Here is a 24,829-nt window from a genome sequence, read left to right on the forward strand (position 1 = left end):
AACGTTCAATTCAGAATGTGATAAAACCAGATCCAGCCACTAAAATGCATCATTCTTTTTGTTTTAGACAACATTTCATGCACTGTTAAATATGTTTAAGAAAGTTGCAAGTGAAAATCTATGTCTCTGACTGAGTTTGCATTACTGCTTATTTTGACCTCTGCTGGCTCTGAAAAGCTCATTTTTAAAGTTCAATTCAGAATGTGATAAAACCAGATCCAGCCACTAAAATGCATCATTCTTTTTGTTTTAGACAACATTTCTTGCACTGTTAAATATGTTTAAGAAAGTTGCAAGTGAAAATCTATGTCTATGACTGAGTTTGCATTACTGCTTATTTTGACCTCTGCTGGCTCTGTAAAGCTCATTTTCAACATTCAATTCAGAATGTGATAAAACCAGATCCAGCCACTAAAATGCATCATTCTTTTTGTTTTAGACAACATTTCATGCACTGTTAAATATGTTTAAGAAAGTTGCAAGTGAAAATCTATGTCTATGACTGAGTTTGCATTACTGCTTATTTTGACCTCTGCTGGCTCTGAAAAGCTCATTTTCAACGTTCAATTCAGAATGTGATAAAACCACATCCAGCCACTAAAAAGCATTTTCTTTTTGTTTTAGACAACATTTCATGCACTGTTAAACATGTTAAAGCAAGTTGCAAGTGAAAATCTATGTCTATGACTGAGTTTGCATTACTGCTTATTTTGACCTCTGCTGGCTCTGAAAAGCTCATTTTCAACGTTCAATTCAGAATGTGATAAAACCAGATCCAGCCACTAAAATGCATCATTCTTTTTGTTTTAGACAACATTTCATGCACTGTTAAATATGTTAAAGCAAGTTGCAAGTGAAAATCTATGTCTATGACTGAGTTTGCATTACTGCTTATTTTGACCTCTGCTGGCTCTGAAAAGCTCAATTTCAACGTTCAATTCAGAATGTGATAAAACCAGATCCAGCCACTAAAAAGCATTTTCTTTTTGTTTTAGACAACATTCCATGCACTGTTAAACATGTTAAAGCAAGTTGCAAGTGAAAATCTATGTCTATGACTGAGTTTGCATTACTGCTTATTTTGACCTCTGCTGGCTCTGAAAAGCTCATTTTCAACGTTCAATTCAGAATGTGATAAAACCAGATCCAGCCACTAAAATGCATCATTCTTTTTGTTTTAGACAACATTTCATGCACTGTTAAATATGTTTAAGAAAGTTGCAAGTGAAAATCTATGTCTATGACTGAGTTTGCATTACTGCTTATTTTGACCTCTGCTGGCTCTGAAAAGCTCATTTTCAACGTTCAATTCAGAATGTGATAAAACCAGATCCAGCCACTAAAATGCATCATTCTTTTTGTTTTAGACAACATTTCATGCACTGTTAAATATGTTTAAGAAAGTTGCAAGTGAAAATCTATGTCTCTGACTGAGTTTGCATTACTGCTTATTTTGACCTCTGCTGGCTCTGAAAAGCTCATTTTTAAAGTTCAATTCAGAATGTGATAAAACCAGATCCAGCCACTAAAATGCATCATTCTTTTTGTTTTAGACAACATTTCATGCACTGTTAAACATGTTAAAGAAAGTTGCAAGTGAAAATCTATGTCTCTGACTGAGTTTGCATTACTGCTTATTTTGACCTCTGCTGGCTCTGAAAAGCTCATTTTCAACGTTCAATTCAGAATGTGATAAAACCAGATCCAGCCACAAAAAAGCATTTTATTTTTGTTTTAGACAACATTCCATGCACTGTTAAACATGTTAAAGCAAGTTGCAAGTGAAAATCTATGTCTATGACTGAGTTTGCATTACTGCTTATTTTGACCTCTGCTGGCTCTGAAAAGCTCATTTTCAACGTTCAATTCAGAATGTGATAAAACCAGATCCAGCCACTAAAATGCATCATTCTTTTTGTTTTAGACAACATTTCATGCACTGTTAAATATGTTTAAGAAAGTTGCAAGTGAAAATCTATGTCTATGACTGAGTTTGCATTACTGCTTATTTTGACCTCTGCTGGCTCTGAAAAGCTCATTTTCAACGTTCAATTCAGAATGTGATAAAACCAGATCCAGCCACTAAAATGCATCATTCTTTTTGTTTTAGACAACATTTCATGCACTGTTAAATATGTTTAAGAAAGTTGCAAGTGAAAATCTATGTCTCTGACTGAGTTTGCATTACTGCTTATTTTGACCTCTGCTGGCTCTGAAAAGCTCATTTTTAAAGTTCAATTCAGAATGTGATAAAACCAGATCCAGCCACTAAAATGCATCATTCTTTTTGTTTTAGACAACATTTCTTGCACTGTTAAATATGTTTAAGAAAGTTGCAAGTGAAAATCTATGTCTATGACTGAGTTTGCATTACTGCTTATTTTGACCTCTGCTGGCTCTGTAAAGCTCATTTTCAACATTCAATTCAGAATGTGATAAAACCAGATCCAGCCACTAAAATGCATCATTCTTTTTGTTTTAGACAACATTTCATGCACTGTTAAATATGTTTAAGAAAGTTGCAAGTGAAAATCTATGTCTATGACTGAGTTTGCATTACTGCTTATTTTGACCTCTGCTGGCTCTGAAAAGCTCATTTTCAACGTTCAATTCAGAATGTGATAAAACCAGATCCAGCCACTAAAAAGCATTTTCTTTTTGTTTTAGACAACATTTCATGCACTGTTAAACATGTTAAAGCAAGTTGCAAGTGAAAATCTATGTCTATTGACTGAGTTTGCATTACTGCTTATTTTGACCTCTGCTGGCTCTGAAAAGCTCATTTTCAACGTTCAATTCAGAATGTGATAAAACCAGATCCAGCCACTAAAATGCATCATTCTTTTTGTTTTAGACAACATTTCATGCACTGTTAAATATGTTAAAGCAAGTTGCAAGTGAAAATCTATGTCTATGACTGAGTTTGCATTACTGCTTATTTTAACCTCTGCTGGCTCTGAAAAGCTCAATTTCAACGTTCAATTCAGAATGTGATAAAACCAGATCCAGCCACTAAAAAGCATTTTCTTTTTGTTTTAGACAACATTTCATGCACTGTTAAAGATGTTAAAGAAAGTTGCAAGTGAAAATCTATGTCTCTGACTGAGTTTGCATTACTGCTTATTTTGACCTCTGCTGGCTCTGAAAAGCTCATTTTCAACGTTCAATTCAGAATGTGATAAAACCAGATCCAGCCACTAAAATGCATCATTCTTTTTGTTTTAGACAACATTTCATGCACTGTTAAATATGTTTAAGATAGTTGCAAGTGAAAATCTATGTCTATGACTGAGTTTGCATTACTGCTTATTTTGACCTCTGCTGGCTCTGAAAAGCTCATTTTCAACGTTCAATTCAGAATGTGATAAAACCAGATCCAGCCACAAAAAAGCATTTTATTTTTGTTTTAGACAACATTCCATGCACTGTTAAACATGTTAAAGCAAGTTGCAAGTGAAAATCTATGTCTATGACTGAGTTTGCATTACTGCTTATTTTGACCTCTGCTGGCTCTGAAAAGCTCATTTTCAACGTTCAATTCAGAATGTGATAAAACCAGATCCAGCCACTAAAATGCATCATTCTTTTTGTTTTAGACAACATTTCATGCACTGTTAAACATGTTAAAGCAAGTTGCAAGTGAAAATCTATGTCTATGACTGAGTTTGCATTACTGCTTATTTTGACCTCTGCTGGCTCTGAAAAGCTCATTTTCAACGTTCAATTCAGAATTTGATAAAATCAGATCCAGCCACAAAAAAGCATTTTATTTTTGTTTTAGAAAACATTCCATGCACTGTTAAACATGTTAAAGCAAGTTGCAAGTGAAAATCTATGTCTATGACTGAGTTTGCATTACTGCTTATTTTGACCTCTGCTGGCTCTGAAAAGCTCATTTTCAACGTTCAATTCAGAATGTGATAAAACCAGATCCAGCCACTAAAATGCATCATTCTTTTTGTTTTAGACAACATTTCATGCACTGTTAAATATGTTTAAGAAAGTTGCAAGTGAAAATCTATGTCTATGACTGAGTTTGCATTACTGCTTATTTTGACCTCTGCTGGCTCTGAAAAGCTCATTTTCAACGTTCAATTCAGAATGTGATAAAACCAGATCCAGCCACAAAAAAGCATTTTATTTTTGTTTTAGACAACATTACATGCACTGTTAAACATGTTAAAGCAAGTTGCAAGTGAAAATCTATGTCTATGACTGAGTTTGCATTACTGCTTATTTTGACCTCTGCTGGCTCTGAAAAGCTCATTTTCAACGTTCAATTCAGAATGTGATAAAACCAGATCCAGCTACTAAAATGCATCATTCTTTTTGTTTTAGACAACATTTCATGCACTGTTAAACATGTTAAAGCAAGTTGCGAGTGAAAATCTATGTCTATGACTGAGTTTGCATTACTGCTTATTTTGACCTCTGCTGGCTCTGAAAAGCTCATTTTCAACGTTCAATTCAGAATTTGATAAAACCAGATCCAGCCACAAAAAAGCATTTTATTTTTGTTTTAGACAACATTCCATGCACTGTTAAACATGTTAAAGCAAGTTGCAAGTGAAAATCTATGTCTATGACTGAGTTTGCATTACTGCTTATTTTGACCTCTGCTGGCTCTGAAAAGCTCATTTTCAACGTTCAATTCAGAATGTGATAAAACCAGATCCAGCCACTAAAATGCATCATTCTTTTTGTTTTAGACAACATTTCATGCACTGTTAAATATGTTTAAGAAAGTTGCAAGTGAAAATCTATGTCTATGACTGAGTTTGCATTACTGCTTATTTTGACCTCTGCTGGCTCTGAAAAGCTCATTTTCAACGTTCAATTCAGAATGTGATAAAACCAGATCCAGCTACTAAAATGCATCATTCTTTTTGTTTTAGACAACATTTCATGCACTGTTAAACATGTTAAAGCAAGTTGCAAGTGAAAATCTATGTCTCTGACTGAGTTTGCATTACTGCTTATTCTGACCTCTGCTGGCTCTGAAAAGCTCATTTTCAACGTTCAATTCAGAATGTGATAAAACCAGATCCAGCCACTAAAATGCATCATTCTTTTTGTTTTAGACAACATTTCATGCACTGTTAAATATGTTTAAGAAAGTTGCAAGTGAAAATCTATGTCTATGACTGAGTTTGCATTACTGCTTATTTTGACCTCTGCTGGGGCTCTGAAAAGCTCATTTTCAACGTTCAATTCAGAATGTGATAAAACCAGATCCAGCCACTAAAATGCATCATTCTTTTTGTTTTAGACAACATTTCATGCACTGTTAAATATGTTTAAGAAAGTTGCAAGTGAAAATCTATGTCTATGACTGAGTTTGCATTACTGCTTATTTTGACCTCTGCTGGCTCTGAAAAGCTCATTTTCAACGTTCAATTCAGAATGTGATAAAAACCAGATCCAGCCACTAAAATGCATCATTCTTTTTGTTTTAGACAACATTTCATGCACTGTTAAATATGTTAAAGCAAGTTGCAAGTGAAAATCTATGTCTATGACTGAGTTTGCATTACTGCTTATTTTGACCTCTGCTGGCTCTGAAAAGCTCAATTTCAACGTTCAATTCAGAATGTGATAAAACCAGATCCAGCCACAAAAAAGCATTTTCTTTTTGTTTTAGACAACATTTCATGCACTGTTAAACATGTTAAAGAAAGTTGCAAGTGAAAATCTATGTCTATGACTGAGTTTGCATTACTGCTTATTTTGACCTCTGCTGGCTCTGAAAAGCTCATTTTCAACGTTCAATTCAGAATGTGATAAAACCAGATACAGCCACTAAAATGCATCATTCTTTTTGTTTTAGACAACATTTCATGCACTGTTAAATATGTTTAAGAAAGTTGCAAGTGAAAATCTATGTCTGTGACTGAGTTTGCATTACTGCTTATTTTGACCTCTGCTGGCTCTGAAAAGCTCATTTTCAACGTTCAATTCAGAATGTGATAAAACCAGATCCAGCCACTAAAATGCATCATTCTTTTTGTTTTAGACAACATTTCATGCACTGTTAAATATGTTTAAGAAAGTTGCAAGTGAAAATCTATGTCTATGACTGAGTTTGCATTACTGCTTATTTTGACCTCTGCTGGCTCTGAAAAGCTCATTTTCAACGTTCAATTCAGAATGTGATAAAACCAGATCCAGCCACTAAAATGCATCATTCTTTTTGTTTTAGACAACATTTCATGCACTGTTAAATATGTTTAAGAAAGTTGCAAGTGAAAATCTATGTCTCTGACTGAGTTTGCATTACTGCTTATTTTGACCTCTGCTGGCTCTGAAAAGCTCATTTTCAACGTTCAATTCAGAATGTGATAAAACCAGATCCAGCCACAAAAAAGCATTTTCTTTTTGTTTTAGACAACATTCCATGCATTGTTAAACATGTTAAAGCAAGTTGCAAGTGAAAATCTATGTCTATGACTGAGTTTGCATTACTGCTTATTTTGACCTCTGCTGGCTCTGAAAAGCTCATTTTCAACGTTCAATTCAGAATGTGATAAAACCAGATCCAGCCACTAAAATGCATCATTCTTTTTGTTTTAGACAACATTTCATGCACTGTTAAATATGTTTAAGAAAGTTGCAAGTGAAAATCTATGTCTATGACTGAGTTTGCATTACTGCTTATTTTGACCTCTGCTGGCTCTGAAAAGCTCATTTTCAACGTTCAATTCAGAATGTGATAAAACCAGATCCAGCCACTAAAATGCATCATTCTTTTTGTTTTAGACAACATTTCATGCACTGTTAAATATGTTTAAGAAAGTTGCAAGTGAAAATCTATGTCTCTGACTGAGTTTGCATTACTGCTTATTTTGACCTCTGCTGGCTCTGAAAAGCTCATTTTTAAAGTTCAATTCAGAATGTGATAAAACCAGATCCAGCCACTAAAATGCATCATTCTTTTTGTTTTAGACAACATTTCTTGCACTGTTAAATATGTTTAAGAAAGTTGCAAGTGAAAATCTATGTCTATGACTGAGTTTGCATTACTGCTTATTTTGACCTCTGCTGGCTCTGTAAAGCTCATTTTCAACATTCAATTCAGAATGTGATAAAACCAGATCCAGCCACTAAAATGCATCATTCTTTTTGTTTTAGACAACATTTCATGCACTGTTAAATATGTTTAAGAAAGTTGCAAGTGAAAATCTATGTCTATGACTGAGTTTGCATTACTGCTTATTTTGACCTCTGCTGGCTCTGAAAAGCTCATTTTCAACGTTCAATTCAGAATGTGATAAAACCACATCCAGCCACTAAAAAGCATTTTCTTTTTGTTTTAGACAACATTTCATGCACTGTTAAACATGTTAAAGCAAGTTGCAAGTGAAAATCTATGTCTATGACTGAGTTTGAATTACTGCTTATTTTGACCTCTGCTGGCTCTGAAAAGCTCATTTTCAACGTTCAATTCAGAATGTGATAAAACCAGATCCAGCCACTAAAATGCATCATTCTTTTTGTTTTAGACAACATTTCATGCACTGTTAAATATGTTTAAGAAAGTTGCAAGTGAAAATCTATGTCTATGACTGAGTTTGCATTACTGCTTATTTTGACCTCTGCTGGCTCTGAAAAGCTCATTTTCAACGTTCAATTCAGAATGTGATAAAACCAGATCCAGCCACAAAAAAGCATTTTATTTTTGTTTTAGACAACATTACATGCACTGTTAAACATGTTAAAGCAAGTTGCAAGTGAAAATCTATGTCTATGACTGAGTTTGCATTACTGCTTATTTTGACCTCTGCTGGCTCTGAAAAGCTCATTTTCAACGTTCAATTCAGAATGTGATAAAACCAGATCCAGCTACTAAAATGCATCATTCTTTTTGTTTTAGACAACATTTTATGCACTGTTAAACATGTTAAAGCAAGTTGCAAGTGAAAATCTATGTCTATGACTGAGTTTGCATTACTGCTTATTTTGACCTCTGCTGGCTCTGAAAAGCTCATTTTCAACGTTCAATTCAGAATTTGATAAAACCAGATCCAGCCACAAAAAAGCATTTTATTTTTGTTTTAGACAACATTCCATGCACTGTTAAACATGTTAAAGCAAGTTGCAAGTGAAAATCTATGTCTATGACTGAGTTTGCATTACTGCTTATTTTGACCTCTGCTGGCTCTGAAAAGCTCATTTTCAACGTTCAATTCAGAATGTGATAAAACCAGATCCAGCCACTAAAATGCATCATTCTTTTTGTTTTAGACAACATTTCATGCACTGTTAAATATGTTTAAGAAAGTTGCAAGTGAAAATCTATGTCTGTGACTGAGTTTGCATTACTGCTTATTTTGACCTCTGCTGGCTCTGAAAAGCTCATTTTCAACGTTCAATTCAGAATGTGATAAAACCAGTTCCAGCCACTAAAATGCATCATTCTTTTTGTTTTAGACAACATTTCATGCACTGTTAAACATGTTAAAGCAAGTTGCAAGTGAAAATCTATGTCTATGACTGAGTTTGCATTACTGCTTATTTTGACCTCTGCTGGCTCTGAAAAGCTCATTTTCAACGTTCAATTCAGAATGTGATAAAACCAGATCCAGCCACTAAAATGCATCATTCTTTTGTTTTAGACAACATTTCATGCACTGTTAAATATGTTTAAGAAAGTTGCAAGTGAAAATCTATGTCTATGACTGAGTTTGCATTACTGCTTATTTTGACCTCTGCTGGCTCTGAAAAGCTCATTTTCAACGTTCAATTCAGAATGTGATAAAACCAGATCCAGCCACAAAAAAGCATTTTATTTTTGTTTTAGACAACATTACATGCACTGTTAAACATGTTAAAGCAAGTTGCAAGTGAAAATCTATGTCTATGACTGAGTTTGCATTACTGCTTATTTTGACCTCTGCTGGCTCTGAAAAGCTCATTTTCAACGTTCAATTCAGAATGTGATAAAACCAGATCCAGCTACTAAAATGCATCATTCTTTTTGTTTTAGACAACATTTCATGCACTGTTAAACATGTTAAAGCAAGTTGCAAGTGAAAATCTATGTCTATGACTGAGTTTGCATTACTGCTTATTTTGACCTCTGCTGGCTCTGAAAAGCTCATTTTCAACGTTCAATTCAGAATTTGATAAAACCAGATCCAGCCACAAAAAAGCATTTTATTTTTGTTTTAGACAACATTCCATGCACTGTTAAACATGTTAAAGCAAGTTGCAAGTGAAAATCTATGTCTATGACTGAGTTTGCATTACTGCTTATTTTGACCTCTGCTGGCTCTGAAAAGCTCATTTTCAACGTTCAATTCAGAATGTGATAAAACCAGATCCAGCCACTAAAATGCATCATTCTTTTTGTTTTAGACAACATTTCATGCACTGTTAAATATGTTTAAGAAAGTTGCAAGTGAAAATCTATGTCTATGACTGAGTTTGCATTACTGCTTATTTTGACCTCTGCTGGCTCTGAAAAGCTCATTTTCAACGTTCAATTCAGAATGTGATAAAACCAGATCCAGCTACTAAAATGCATCATTCTTTTTGTTTTAGACAACATTTCATGCACTGTTAAACATGTTAAAGCAAGTTGCAAGTGAAAATCTATGTCTCTGACTGAGTTTGCATTACTGCTTATTTTGACCTCTGCTGGCTCTGAAAAGCTCATTTTCAACGTTCAATTCAGAATGTGATAAAACCAGATCCAGCCACTAAAATGCATCATTCTTTTTGTTTTAGACAACATTTCATGCACTGTTAAATATGTTTAAGAAAGTTGCAAGTGAAAATCTATGTCTATGACTGAGTTTGCATTACTGCTTATTTTGACCTCTGCTGGCTCTGAAAAGCTCATTTTCAACGTTCAATTCAGAATGTGATAAAACCAGATCCAGCCACTAAAATGCATCATTCTTTTTGTTTTAGACAACATTTCATGCACTGTTAAATATGTTTAAGAAAGTTGCAAGTGAAAATCTATGTCTCTGACTGAGTTTGCATTACTGCTTATTTTGACCTCTGCTGGCTCTGAAAAGCTCATTTTTAAAGTTCAATTCAGAATGTGATAAAACCAGATCCAGCCACTAAAATGCATCATTCTTTTTGTTTTAGACAACATTTCTTGCACTGTTAAATATGTTTAAGAAAGTTGCAAGTGAAAATCTATGTCTATGACTGAGTTTGCATTACTGCTTATTTTGACCTCTGCTGGCTCTGTAAAGCTCATTTTCAACATTCAATTCAGAATGTGATAAAACCAGATCCAGCCACTAAAATGCATCATTCTTTTTGTTTTAGACAACATTTCATGCACTGTTAAATATGTTTAAGAAAGTTGCAAGTGAAAATCTATGTCTATGACTGAGTTTGCATTACTGCTTATTTTGACCTCTGCTGGCTCTGAAAAGCTCATTTTCAACGTTCAATTCAGAATGTGATAAAACCAGATCCAGCCACTAAAAAGCATTTTCTTTTTGTTTTAGACAACATTCATGCACTGATAAATATGTTAAAGCAAGTTGCAAGTGAAAATCTATGTCTATGACTGAGTTTGCATTACTGCTTATTTTGACCTCTGCTGGCTCTGAAAAGCTCATTTTCAACGTTCAATTCAGAATGTGATAAAACCAGATCCAGCCACAAAAAAGCATTTTATTTTTGTTTTAGACAACATTCCATGCACTGTTAAACATGTTAAAGCAAGTTGCAAGTGAAAATCTATGTCTATGACTGAGTTTGCATTACTGCTTATTTTGACCTCTGCTGGCTCTGAAAAGCTCATTTTCAACGTTCAATTCAGAATGTGATAAAACCAGATCCAGCCACTAAAATGCATCATTCTTTTTGTTTTAGACAACATTTCATGCACTGTTAAATATGTTTAAGAAAGTTACAAGTGAAAATCTATGTCTATGACTGAGTTTGCATTACTGCTTATTTTGACCTCTGCTGGCTCTGAAAAGCTCATTTTCAACGTTCAATTCAGAATTTGATAAAACCAGATCCAGCCACAAAAAAGCATTTTCTTTTTGTTTTAGACAACATTTCATGCACTGTTAAACATGTTAAAGCAAGTTGCAAGTGAAAATCTATGTCTCTGACTGAGTTTGCATTACTGCTTATTTTGACCTCTGCTGGCTCTGAAAAGCTCATTTTCAACGTTCAATTCAGAATGTGATAAAACCAGATCCAGCCACTAAAATGCATCATTCTTTTTGTTTTAGACAACATTTTTTTGCACTGTTAAATATGTTTAAGAAAGTTGCAAGTGAAAATCTATGTCTATGACTGAGTTTGCATTACTGCTTATTTTGACCTCTGCTTGCTCTGAAAAGCTCATTTTTCACGTTCAATTCAGAATGTGATAAAACCAGATCCAGCCACTAAAATGCATCATTCTTTTTGTTTTAGACAACATTTCATGCACTGTTAAATATGTTTAAGAAAGTTGCAAGTGAAAATCTATGTCTATGACTGAGTTTGCATTACTGCTTATTTTGACCTCTGCTGGCTCTGAAAAGCTCATTTTCAACGTTCAATTCAGAATGTGATAAAACCAGATCCAGCCACTAAAAAGCATTTTATTTTTGTTTTAGACAACATTCCATGCACTGTTAAACATGTTAAAGCAAGTTGCAAGTGAAAATCTATGTCTATGACTGAGTTTGCATTACTGCTTATTTTGACCTCTGCTGGCTCTGAAAAGCTCATTTTCAACGTTCAATTCAGAATGTGATAAAACCAGATCCAGCTACTAAAATGCATCATTCTTTTTGTTTTAGACAACATTTCATGCACTGTTAAACATGTTAAAGCAAGTTGCAAGTGAAAATCTATGTCTATGACTGAGTTTGCATTACTGCTTATTTTGACCTCTGCTGGCTCTGAAAAGCTCATTTTCAACGTTCAATTCAGAATTTGATAAAACCAGATCCAGCCACAAAAAAGCATTTTATTTTTGTTTTAGACAACATTCCATGCACTGTTAAACATGTTAAAGCAAGTTGCAAGTGAAAATCTATGTCTATGACTGAGTTTGCATTACTGCTTATTTTGACCTCTGCTGGCTCTGAAAAGCTCATTTTCAACGTTCAATTCAGAATGTGATAAAACCAGATCCAGCCACTAAAATGCATCATTCGTTTTGTTTTAGACAACATTTCATGCACTGTTAAATATGTTTAAGAAAGTTGCAAGTGAAAATCTATGTCTATGACTGAGTTTGCATTACTGCTTATTTTGACCTCTGCTGGCTCTGAAAAGCTCATTTTCAACGTTCAATTCAGAATGTGATAAAAACCAGTTCCAGCCACTAAAAAGCATTTTATTTTTGTTTTAGACAACATTCCATGCACTGTTAAACATGTTAAAGCAAGTTGCAAGTGAAAATCTATGTCTATGACTGAGTTTGCATTACTGCTTATTTTGACCTCTGCTGGCTCTGAAAAGCTCATTTTCAACGTTCAATTCAGAATGTGATAAAACCAGATCCAGCTACTAAAATGCATCATTCTTTTTGTTTTAGACAACATTTCATGCACTGTTAAACATGTTAAAGCAAGTTGCAAGTGAAAATCTATGTCTATGACTGAGTTTGCATTACTGCTTATTTTGACCTCTGCTGGCTCTGAAAAGCTCATTTTCAACGTTCAATTCAGAATTTGATAAAACCAGATCCAGCCACAAAAAAGCATTTTATTTTTGTTTTAGACACCATTCCATGCACTGTTAAACATGTTACAGCAAGTTGCAAGTGAAAATCTATGTCTATGACTGAGTTTGCATTACTGCTTATTTTGACCTCTGCTGGCTCTGAAAAGCTCATTTTCAACGTTCAATTCAGAATGTGATAAAACCAGATCCAGCCACTAAAATGCATCATTCTTTTTGTTTTAGACAACATTTCATGCACTGTTAAATATGTTTAAGAAAGTTGCAAGTGAAAATCTATGTCTGTGACTGAGTTTGCATTACTGCTTATTTTGACCTCTGCTGGCTCTGAAAAGCTCATTTTCAACGTTCAATTCAGAATGTGATAAAACCAGTTCCAGCCACTAAAAAGCATTTTATTTTTGTTTTAGACAACATTCCATGCACTGTTAAACATGTTAAAGCAAGTTGCAAGTGAAAATCTATGTCTATGACTGAGTTTGCATTACTGCTTATTTTGACCTCTGCTGGCTCTGAAAAGCTCATTTTCAACGTTCAATTCAGAATGTGATAAAACCAGATCCAGCTACTAAAATGCATCATTCTTTTTGTTTTAGACAACATTTCATGCACTGTTAAACATGTTAAAGCAAGTTGCAAGTGAAAATCTATGTCTATGACTGAGTTTGCATTACTGCTTATTTTGACCTCTGCTGGCTCTGAAAAGCTCATTTTCAACGTTCAATTCAGAATTTGATAAAACCAGATCCAGCCACAAAAAAGCATTTTATTTTTGTTTTAGACAACATTCCATGCACTGTTAAACATGTTAAAGCAAGTTGCAAGTGAAAATCTATGTCTATGACTGAGTTTGCATTACTGCTTATTTTGACCTCTGCTGGCTCTGAAAAGCTCATTTTCAACGTTCAATTCAGAATGTGATAAAACCAGATCCAGCCACTAAAATGCATCATTCTTTTTGTTTTAGACAACATTTCATGCACTGTTAAATATGTTTAAGAAAGTTGCAAGTGAAAATCTATGTCTATGACTGAGTTTGCATTACTGCTTATTTTGACCTCTGCTGGCTCTGAAAAGCTCATTTTCAACGTTCAATTCAGAATGTGATAAAACCAGATCCAGCCACTAAAAAGCATTTTCTTTTTGTTTTAGACAACATTTCATGCACTGTTAAACATGTTAAAGCAAGTTGCAAGTGAAAATCTATGTCTATGACTGAGTTTGCATTACTGCTTATTTTGACCTCTGCTGGCTCTGAAAAGCTCATTTTCAACGTTCAATTCAGAATTTGATAAAACCAGATCCAGCCACAAAAAAGCATTTTATTTTTGTTTTAGACAACATTCCATGCACTGTTAAACATGTTAAAGCAAGTTGCAAGTGAAAATCTATGTCTATGACTGAGTTTGCATTACTGCTTATTTTGACCTCTGCTGGCTCTGAAAAGCTCATTTTCAACGTTCAATTCAGAATGTGATAAAACCAGATCCAGCCACTAAAATGCATCATTCTTTTTGTTTTAGACAACATTTCATGCACTGTTAAATATGTTTAAGAAAGTTGCAAGTGAAAATCTATGTCTATGACTGAGTTTGCATTACTGCTTATTTTGACCTCTGCTGGCTCTGAAAAGCTCATTTTCAACGTTCAATTCAGAATGTGATAAAACCAGATCCAGCCACTAAAATGCATCATTCTTTTTGTTTTAGACAACATTTCATGCACTGTTAAATATGTTTAAGAAAGTTGCAAGTGAAAATCTATGTCTATGACTGAGTTTGCATTACTGCTTATTTTGACCTCTGCTGGCTCTGAAAAGCTCATTTTCAACGTTCAATTCAGAATGTGATAAAACCAGTTCCAGCCACTAAAAAGCATTTTATTTTTGTTTTAGACAACATTCCATGCACTGTTAAACATGTTAAAGCAAGTTGCAAGTGAAAATCTATGTCTATGACTGAGTTTGCATTACTGCTTATTTTGACCTCTGCTGGCTCTGAAAAGCTCATTTTCAACGTTCAATTCAGAATGTGATAAAACCAGATCCAGCTACTAAAATGCATCATTCTTTTTGTTTTAGACAACATTTCATGCACTGTTAAACATGTTAAAGCAAGTTGCAAGTGAAAATCTATGTCTATGACTGAGTTTGCATTACTGCTTATTTTGACCTCTGCTGGCTCTGAAAAGCTCATTTTCAACGTTCAATTCAGAATTTGATAAAACCAGATCCAGCCACAAAAAAGCATTTTATTTTTGTTTTAGACAACATTCCATGCACTGTTAAACATGTTAAAGCAAGTTGCAAGTGAAAATCTATGTCTATGACTGAGTTTGCATTACTGCTTATTTTGACCTCTGCTGGCTCTGAAAAGCTCATTTTCAACGTTCAATTCAGAATGTGATAAAACCAGATCCAGCCACTAAAATGCATCATTCTTTTTGTTTTAGACAACATTTCATGCACTGTTAAATATGTTTAAGAAAGTTGCAAGTGAAAATCTATGTCTATGACTGAGTTTGCATTACTGCTTATTTTGACCTCTGCTGGCTCTGAAAAGCTCATTTTCAACGTTCAATTCAGAATGTGATAAAACCAGATCCAGCCACTAAAATGCATCATTCTTTTTGTTTTAGACAACATTTCATGCACTGTTAAATATGTTTAAGAAAGTTGCAAGTGAAAATCTATGTCTCTGACTGAGTTTGCATTACTGCTTATTTTGACCTCTGCTGGCTCTGAAAAGCTCATTTTCAACGTTCAATTCAGAATGTGATAAAACCAGATCCAGCCACAAAAAAGCATTTTCTTTTTGTTTTAGACAACATTCCATGCACTGTTAAACATGTTAAAGCAAGTTGCAAGTGAAAATCTATGTCCATGACTGAGTTTGCATTACTGCTTATTTTGACCTCTGCTGGCTCTGAAAAGCTCATTTTCAACGTTCAATTCAGAATGTGATAAAACCAGATCCAGCCACTAAAATGCATCATTCTTTTTGTTTTAGACAACATTTCATGCACTGTTAAATATGTTTAAGAAAGTTGCAAGTGAAAATCTATGTCTATGACTGAGTTTGCATTACTGCTTATTTTGACCTCTGCTGGCTCTGAAAAGCTCATTTTCAACGTTCAATTCAGAATGTGATAAAACCAGATCCAGCCACTAAAATGCATCATTCTTTTTGTTTTAGACAACATTTCATGCACTGTTAAATATGTTTAAGAAAGTTGCAAGTGAAAATCTATGTCTCTGACTGAGTTTGCATTACTGCTTATTTTGACCTCTGCTGGCTCTGAAAAGCTCATTTTTAAAGTTCAATTCAGAATGTGATAAAACCAGATCCAGCCACTAAAATGCATCATTCTTTTTGTTTTAGACAACATTTCTTGCACTGTTAAATATGTTTAAGAAAGTTGCAAGTGAAAATCTATGTCTATGACTGAGTTTGCATTACTGCTTATTTTGACCTCTGCTGGCTCTGTAAAGCTCATTTTCAACATTCAATTCAGAATGTGATAAAACCAGATCCAGCCACTAAAATGCATCATTCTTTTTGTTTTAGACAACATTTCATGCACTGTTAAATATGTTTAAGAAAGTTGCAAGTGAAAATCTATGTCTATGACTGAGTTTGCATTACTGCTTATTTTGACCTCTGCTGGCTCTGAAAAGCTCATTTTCAACGTTCAATTCAGAATGTGATAAAACCACATCCAGCCACTAAAAAGCATTTTCTTTTTGTTTTAGACAACATTTCATGCACTGTTAAACATGTTAAAGCAAGTTGCAAGTGAAAATCTATGTCTATGACTGAGTTTGAATTACTGCTTATTTTGACCTCTGCTGGCTCTGAAAAGCTCATTTTCAACGTTCAATTCAGAATGTGATAAAACCAGATCCAGCCACTAAAATGCATCATTCTTTTTGTTTTAGACAACATTTCATGCACTGTTAAATATGTTTAAGAAAGTTGCAAGTGAAAATCTATGTCTATGACTGAGTTTGCATTACTGCTTATTTTGACCTCTGCTGGCTCTGAAAAGCTCATTTTCAACGTTCAATTCAGAATGTGATAAAACCAGATCCAGCCACAAAAAAGCATTTTATTTTTGTTTTAGACAACATTACATGCACTGTTAAACATGTTAAAGCAAGTTGCAAGTGAAAATCTATGTCTATGACTGAGTTTGCATTACTGCTTATTTTGACCTCTGCTGGCTCTGAAAAGCTCATTTTCAACGTTCAATTCAGAATGTGATAAAACCAGATCCAGCTACTAAAATGCATCATTCTTTTTGTTTTAGACAACATTTCATGCACTGTTAAACATGTTAAAGCAAGTTGCAAGTGAAAATCTATGTCTATGACTGAGTTTGCATTACTGCTTATTTTGACCTCTGCTGGCTCTGAAAAGCTCATTTTCAACGTTCAATTCAGAATTTGATAAAACCAGATCCAGCCACAAAAAAGCATTTTATTTTTGTTTTAGACAACATTCCATGCACTGTTAAACATGTTAAAGCAAGTTGCAAGTGAAAATCTATGTCTATGACTGAGTTTGCATTACTGCTTATTTTGACCTCTGCTGGCTCTGAAAAGCTCATTTTCAACGTTCAATTCAGAATGTGATAAAACCAGATCCAGCCACTAAAATGCATCATTCTTTTTGTTTTAGACAACATTTCATGCACTGTTAAATATGTTTAAGAAAGTTGCAAGTGAAAATCTATGTCTGTGACTGAGTTTGCATTACTGCTTATTTTGACCTCTGCTGGCTCTGAAAAGCTCATTTTCAACGTTCAATTCAGAATGTGATAAAACCAGTTTCAGCCACTAAAATGCATCATTCTTTTTGTTTTAGACAACATTTCATGCACTGTTAAACATGTTAAAGCAAGTTGCAAGTGAAAATCTATGTCTATGACTGAGTTTGCATTACTGCTTATTTTGACCTCTGCTGGCTCTGAAAAGCTCATTTTCAACGTTCAATTCAGAATGTGATAAAACCAGATCCAGCCACTAAAATGCATCATTCTTTTTGTTTTAGACAACATTTCATGCACTGTTAAATATGTTTAAGAAAGTTGCAAGTGAAAATCTATGTCTATGACTGAGTTTGCATTACTGCTTATTTTGACCTCTGCTGGCTCTGAAAAGCTCATTTTCAACGTTCAATTCAGAATGTGATAAAACCAGATCCAGCCACAAAAAAGCATTTTATTTTTGTTTTAGACAACATTACATGCACTGTTAAACATGTTAAAGCAAGTTGCAAGTGAAAATCTATGTCTATGACTGAGTTTGCATTACTGCTTATTTTGACCTCTGCTGGCTCTGAAAAGCTCATTTTCAACGTTCAATTCAGAATGTGATAAAACCAGATCCAGCTACTAAAATGCATCATTCTTTTTGTTTTAGACAACATTTCATGCACTGTTAAACATGTTAAAGCAAGTTGCAAGTGAAAATCTATGTCTATGACTGAGTTTGCATTACTGCTTATTTTGACCTCTGCTGGCTCTGAAAAGCTCATTTTCAACGTTCAATTCAGAATTTGATAAAACCAGATCCAGCCACAAAAAAGCATTTTATTTTTGTTTTAGACAACATTCCATGCACTGTTAAACATGTTAAAGCAAGTTGCAAGTGAAAATCTATGTCTATGACTGAGTTTGCATTACTGCTTATTTTGACCTCTGCTGGCTCTGAAAAGCTCATTTTCAACGTTCAATTCAGAATGTGATAAAACCAGATCCAGCCACTAAAATGCATCATTCTTTTTGTTTTAGACAACATTTCATGCACTGTTAAATATGTTTAAGAAAGTTGCAAGTGAAAATCTATGTCTATGACTGAGTTTGCATTACTGCTTATTTTGACCTCTGCTGGCTCTGAAAAGCTCATTTTCAACGTTCAATTCAGAATGTGATAAAACCAGATCCAGCTACTAAAATGCATCATTCTTTTTGTTTTAGACAACATTTCATGCACTGTTAAACATGTTAAAGCAAGTTGCAAGTGAAAATCTATGTCTCTGACTGAGTTTGCATTACTGCTTATTTTGACCTCTGCTGGCTCTGAAAAGCTCATTTTCAACGTTCAATTCAGAATGTGATAAAACCAGATCCAGCCACTAAAATGCATCATTCTTTTTGTTTTAGACAACATTTCATGCACTGTTAAATATGTTTAAGAAAGTTGCAAGTGAAAATCTATGTCTATGACTGAGTTTGCATTACTGCTTATTTTGACCTCTGCTGGCTCTGAAAAGCTCATTTTCAACGTTCAATTCAGAATGTGATAAAACCAGATCCAGCCACTAAAATGCATCATTCTTTTTGTTTTAGACAACATTTCATGCACTGTTAAATATGTTTAAGAAAGTTGCAAGTGAAAATCTATGTCTCTGACTGAGTTTGCATTACTGCTTATTTTGACCTCTGCTGGCTCTGAAAAGCTCATTTTTAAAGTTCAATTCAGAATGTGATAAAACCAGATCCAGCCACTAAAATGCATCATTCTTTTTGTTTTAGACAACATTTCTTGCACTGTTAAATATGTTTAAGAAAGTTGCAAGTGAAAATCTATGTCTATGACTGAGTTTGCATTACTGCTTATTTTGACCTCTGCTGGCTCTGTAAAGCTCATTTTCAACATTCAATTCAGAATGTGATAAAACCAGATCCAGCCACTAAAATGCATCATTCTTTTTGTTTTAGACAACATTTCATGCACTGTTAAATATGTTTAAGAAAGTTGCAAGTGAAAATCTATGTCTATGACTGAGTTTGCATTACTGCTTATTTTGACCTCTGCTGGCTCTGAAAAGCTCATTTTCAACGTTCAATTCAGAATGTGATAAAACCAGATCCAGCCACTAAAAAGCATTTTCTTTTTGTTTTAGACAACATTCATGCACTGATAAATATGTTAAAGCAAGTTGCAAGTGAAAATCTATGTCTATGACTGAGTTTGCATTACTGCTTATTTTGACCTCTGCTGGCTCTGAAAAGCTCATTTTCAACGTTCAATTCAGAATGTGATAAAACCAGATCCAGCCACAAAAAAGCATTTTATTTTTGTTTTAGACAACATTCCATGCACTGTTAAACATGTTAAAGCAAGTTGCAAGTGAAAATCTATGTCTATGACTGAGTTTGCATTACTGCTTATTTTGACCTCTGCTGGCTCTGAAAAGCTCATTTTCAACGTTCAATTCAGAATGTGATAAAACCAGATCCAGCCACTAAAATGCATCATTCTTTTTGTTTTAGACAACATTTCATGCACTGTTAAATATGTTTAAGAAAGTTGCAAGTGAAAATCTATGTCTATGACTGAGTTTGCATTACTGCTTATTTTGACCTCTGCTGGCTCTGAAAAGCTCATTTTCAACGTTCAATTCAGAATGTGATAAAACCAGATCCAGCCACTAAAAAGCATTTTCTTTTTGTTTTAGACAACATTCATGCACTGATAAATATGTTAAAGCAAGTTGCAAGTGAAAATCTATGTCTATGACTGAGTTTGCATTACTGCTTATTTTGACCTCTGCTGGCTCTGAAAAGCTCATTTTCAACGTTCAATTCAGAATGTGATAAAACCAGATCCAGCCACAAAAAAGCATTTTATTTTTGTTTTAGACAACATTCCATGCACTGTTAAACATGTTAAAGCAAGTTGCAAGTGAAAATCTATGTCTATGACTGAGTTTGCATTACTGCTTATTTTGACCTCTGCTGGCTCTGAAAAGCTCATTTTCAACGTTCAATTCAGAATGTGATAAAACCAGATCCAGCCACTAAAATGCATCATTCTTTTTGTTTTAGACAACATTTCATGCACTGTTAAATATGTTTAAGAAAGTTGCAAGTGAAAATCTATGTCTATGACTGAGTTTGCATTACTGCTTATTTTGACCTCTGCTGGCTCTGAAAAGCTCATTTTCAACGTTCAATTCAGAATTTGATAAAACCAGATCCAGCCACAAAAAAGCATTTTCTTTTTGTTTTAGACAACATTTCATGCACTGTTAAACATGTTAAAGCAAGTTGCAAGTGAAAATCTATGTCTCTGACTGAGTTTGCATTACTGCTTATTTTGACCTCTGCTGGCTCTGAAAAGCTCATTTTCAACGTTCAATTCAGAATGTGATAAAACCAGATCCAGCCACTAAAATGCATCATTCTTTTTGTTTTAGACAACATTTTTTTGCACTGTTAAATATGTTTAAGAAAGTTGCAAGTGAAAATCTATGTCTATGACTGAGTTTGCATTACTGCTTATTTTGACCTCTGCTTGCTCTGAAAAGCTCATTTTTCACGTTCAATTCAGAATGTGATAAAACCAGATCCAGCCACTAAAATGCATCATTCTTTTTGTTTTAGACAACATTTCATGCACTGTTAAATATGTTTAAGAAAGTTGCAAGTGAAAATCTATGTCTATGACTGAGTTTGCATTACTGCTTATTTTGACCTCTGCTGGCTCTGAAAAGCTCATTTTCAACGTTCAATTCAGAATGTGATAAAACCAGTTCCAGCCACTAAAAAGCATTTTATTTTTGTTTTAGACAACATTCCATGCACTGTTAAACATGTTAAAGCAAGTTGCAAGTGAAAATCTATGTCTATGACTGAGTTTGCATTACTGCTTATTTTGACCTCTGCTGGCTCTGAAAAGCTCATTTTCAACGTTCAATTCAGAATGTGATAAAACCAGATCCAGCTACTAAAATGCATCATTCTTTTTGTTTTAGACAACATTTCATGCACTGTTAAACATGTTAAAGCAAGTTGCAAGTGAAAATCTATGTCTATGACTGAGTTTGCATTACTGCTTATTTTGACCTCTGCTGGCTCTGAAAAGCTCATTTTCAACGTTCAATTCAGAATTTGATAAAACCAGATCCAGCCACAAAAAAGCATTTTATTTTTGTTTTAGACAACATTCCATGCACTGTTAAACATGTTAAAGCAAGTTGCAAGTGAAAATCTATGTCTATGACTGAGTTTGCATTACTGCTTATTTTGACCTCTGCTGGCTCTGAAAAGCTCATTTTCAACGTTCAATTCAGAATGTGATAAAACCAGATCCAGCCACTAAAATGCATCATTCTTTTTGTTTTAGACAACATTTCATGCACTGTTAAATATGTTTAAGAAAGTTGCAAGTGAAAATCTATGTCTATGACTGAGTTTGCATTACTGCTTATTTTGACCTCTGCTGGCTCTGAAAAGCTCATTTTCAACGTTCAATTCAGAATGTGATAAAACCAGATCCAGCCACTAAAAAGCATTTTCTTTTTGTTTTAGACAACATTTCATGCACTGTTAAACATGTTAAAGCAAGTTGCAAGTGAAAATCTATGTCTATGACTGAGTTTGCATTACTGCTTATTTTGACCTCTGCTGGCTCTGAAAAGCTCATTTTCAACGTTCAATTCAGAATTTGATAAAACCAGATCCAGCCACAAAAAAGCATTTTATTTTTGTTTTAGACAACATTCCATGCACTGTTAAACATGTTAAAGCAAGTTGCAAGTGAAAATCTATGTCTATGACTGAGTTTGCATTACTGCTTATTTTGACCTCTGCTGGCTCTGAAAAGCTCATTTTCAACGTTCAATTCAGAATGTGATAAAACCAGATCCAGCCACTAAAATGCATCATTCTTTTTGTTTTAGACAACATTTCATGCACTGTTAAATATGTTTAAGAAAGTTGCAAGTGAAAATCTATGTCTATGACTGAGTTTGCATTACTGCTTATTTTGACCTCTGCTGGCTCTGAAAAGCTCATTTTCAACGTTCAATTCAGAATGTGATAAAACCAGATCCAGCCACTAAAATGCATCATTCTTTTTGTTTTAGACAACATTTCATGCACTGTTAAATATGTTTAAGAAAGTTGCAAGTGAAAATCTATGTCTATGACTGAGTTTGCATTACTGCTTATTTTGACCTCTGCTGGCTCTGAAAAGCTCATTTTCAACGTTCAATTCAGAATGTGATAAAACCAGTTCCAGCCACTAAAAAGCATTTTATTTTTGTTTTAGACAACATTCCATGCACTGTTAAACATGTTAAAGCAAGTTGCAAGTGAAAATCTATGTCTATGACTGAGTTTGCATTACTGCTTATTTTGACCTCTGCTGGCTCTGAAAAGCTCATTTTCAACGTTCAATTCAGAATGTGATAAAACCAGATCCAGCTACTAAAATGCATCATTCTTTTTGTTTTAGACAACATTTCATGCACTGTTAAACATGTTAAAGCAAGTTGCAAGTGAAAATCTATGTCTATGACTGAGTTTGCATTACTGCTTATTTTGACCTCTGCTGGCTCTGAAAAGCTCATTTTCAACGTTCAATTCAGAATTTGATAAAACCAGATCCAGCCACAAAAAAGCATTTTATTTTTGTTTTAGACAACATTCCATGCACTGTTAAACATGTTAAAGCAAGTTGCAAGTGAAAATCTATGTCTATGACTGAGTTTGCATTACTGCTTATTTTGACCTCTGCTGGCTCTGAAAAGCTCATTTTCAACGTTCAATTCAGAATGTGATAAAACCAGATCCAGCCACTAAAATGCATCATTCTTTTTGTTTTAGACAACATTTCATGCACTGTTAAATATGTTTAAGAAAGTTGCAAGTGAAAATCTATGTCTATGACTGAGTTTGCATTACTGCTTATTTTGACCTCTGCTGGCTCTGAAAAGCTCATTTTCAACGTTCAATTCAGAATGTGATAAAACCAGATCCAGCCACTAAAATGCATCATTCTTTTTGTTTTAGACAACATTTCATGCACTGTTAAATATGTTTAAGAAAGTTGCAAGTGAAAATCTATGTCTCTGACTGAGTTTGCATTACTGCTTATTTTGACCTCTGCTGGCTCTGAAAAGCTCATTTTCAACGTTCAATTCAGAATGTGATAAAACCAGATCCAGCCACAAAAAAGCATTTTCTTTTTGTTTTAGACAACATTCCATGCACTGTTAAACATGTTAAAGCAAGTTGCAAGTGAAAATCTATGTCTATGACTGAGTTTGCATTACTGCTTATTTTGACCTCTGCTGGCTCTGAAAAGCTCATTTTCAACGTTCAATTCAGAATGTGATAAAACCAGATCCAGCCACTAAAATGCATCATTCTTTTTGTTTTAGACAACATTTCATGCACTGTTAAATATGTTTAAGAAAGTTGCAAGTGAAAATCTATGTCTATGACTGAGTTTGCATTACTGCTTATTTTGACCTCTGCTGGCTCTGAAAAGCTCATTTTCAACGTTCAATTCAGAATGTGATAAAACCAGATCCAGCCACTAAAATGCATCATTCTTTTTGTTTTAGACAACATTTCATGCACTGTTAAATATGTTTAAGAAAGTTGCAAGTGAAAATCTATGTCTCTGACTGAGTTTGCATTACTGCTTATTTTGACCTCTGCTGGCTCTGAAAAGCTCATTTTTAAAGTTCAATTCAGAATGTGATAAAACCAGATCCAGCCACTAAAATGCATCATTCTTTTTGTTTTAGACAACATTTCTTGCACTGTTAAATATGTTTAAGAAAGTTGCAAGTGAAAATCTATGTCTATGACTGAGTTTGCATTACTGCTTATTTTGACCTCTGCTGGCTCTGTAAAGCTCATTTTCAACATTCAATTCAGAATGTGATAAAACCAGATCCAGCCACTAAAATGCATCATTCTTTTTGTTTTAGACAACATTTCATGCACTGTTAAATATGTTTAAGAAAGTTGCAAGTGAAAATCTATGTCTATGACTGAGTTTGCATTACTGCTTATTTTGACCTCTGCTGGCTCTGAAAAGCTCATTTTCAACGTTCAATTCAGAATGTGATAAAACCACATCCAGCCACTAAAAAGCATTTTCTTTTTGTTTTAGACAACATTTCATGCACTGTTAAACATGTTAAAGCAAGTTGCAAGTGAAAATCTATGTCTATGACTGAGTTTGAATTACTGCTTATTTTGACCTCTGCTGGCTCTGAAAAGCTCATTTTCAACGTTCAATTCAGAATGTGATAAAACCAGATCCAGCCACTAAAATGCATCATTCTTTTTGTTTTAGACAACATTTCATGCACTGTTAAATATGTTTAAGAAAGTTGCAAGTGAAAATCTATGTCTATGACTGAGT

Source organism: Danio rerio, chromosome 14 (assembly GCF_049306965.1).
Source record: "Danio rerio strain Tuebingen ecotype United States chromosome 14, GRCz12tu, whole genome shotgun sequence".
NCBI classification, from domain to species: Eukaryota; Metazoa; Chordata; class Actinopteri; order Cypriniformes; family Danionidae; genus Danio; species Danio rerio.